Raw genomic sequence first — 1,647 nt, forward strand, 5'->3', positions numbered from 1 at the left:
CTCCAAAGAGAAGCTAAGCAAAGAAATTTTGTTTTTTTTTTGTAGAGACAGAGTCTCACTTTATGGCCCTCGGTAGAGAGCCATGGCATCATGCAGCTCACAGCAACCTCCAACTCCTGGGCTTAAGCGATTCTCTTGCCTCAGCCTCCCGAGTAGCTGGGACTACAGGTGCCCGCCACAATGCCCAGCTATTTTTTGGTTGCAGTTCAGCCAGGGCTGGGCTTGAAGCCACCACCCTCGGTATATGGGGCCAGCGCCTTACCAACTGAGCCACAGGTGCCGCCCTAAGCAAAGAAATTTTAGATTTAAACTTAACCATTCAATATCTGTACTTAACAGAGATCTACAGAACATTTCGTCCCAACAAAACTGAATACACATTCTTCTCATCACCCACGGAACATACTCCAAATTGACCACATCCTAGGTCACAAATATAACCTCAGCAAATTTCAAAAAATAGAACTTATTCCTTGTATCTTCTCAGACCTTCATGGAATAAAAGTGGAACTCAATAACAACAGGAACCTGCATACCCATACAAAAACATGGAAGCTAAACAACCTTATGCTGAAGGATAGATGGGTTATAGATGAGATTAAGAAGGAAATCAACAAATTTTTGGAACAAAATAACAATCAAGACATGAATTACCAGAACCTCTGGGATACTACAAAGGCAGTCCTAAGAGGGAAATTTATAGCACTGCAAGCCTTGCTCAGAAAATGGAAAGAGAGAAAGTTAATGACTTAATGGGACATCGCAAGCAACTGGAGAAGGAAGAACACTCCAACCCCAAACCCAGAAGAAGAAAACAAATAACCAAAATCAGAGCAGAATTAAATGAAATTGAAAACAAAAGAATTATACAACAGATCAATAAATCCAAAAGTTGGTTTTTTTAAAAGATCAATAAAATAGATAAACCTTTGGCCAACCTAACCAGGAAAAAAAGAGTAAAATCTCTAATTTCATCAATCAGAAATGGTAACGACGAAATAACAACAGACCCCTCACAAATTCAAAAAATCCTTAAGGAATACTACAAGAAACTCTACTCTCAGAAATATGAAAATCTGAAAGAAATTGACCAATACTTGGAATTATGCCACCTATCAAGACTTAGCCAGAATAAAGTGGAAGTGTTGAACAGGCCTATATCAAGTTCTAAAATAGCATCAACTATACAAAAATCTCCCTAAAGAGAAATGCCCAGGACCAGATGGCTTTACGTCAGAATTCTACCAAACATTTAAAGAAGAACTAGTACCTATATTACTAAACCTCTTCTAAAATATAGAAAAAGAAGGAATATTACCCAACACATTTTACGAAGCAAACATCACCTCGATCCCCAAACCAGGGAAAGACCCAACAAGAAAAGAAAATTATAGACCAATATCACTAATGAATATTGATGCTAAAATACTCCAATAAGATCCTAACAGAATCCAACAACACATCAAAAAAATTATACACCATGACCAAGTGGGATTTATCCCAGGGTCTCAAGGTTGGTTCAATATACGTAAATTGATAAATGTAATTCAGCACATAAACAAACTAAAAAATAAGGACCATATGATTCTTTCAGTTGATGCAGAAAAAGCTTTTGATAATATCCAGCATCCCTTCATGATCAGAACA

This window comes from Nycticebus coucang, chromosome 14, assembly GCF_027406575.1.
Source record: "Nycticebus coucang isolate mNycCou1 chromosome 14, mNycCou1.pri, whole genome shotgun sequence".
NCBI classification, from domain to species: domain Eukaryota; kingdom Metazoa; phylum Chordata; class Mammalia; order Primates; family Lorisidae; genus Nycticebus; species Nycticebus coucang.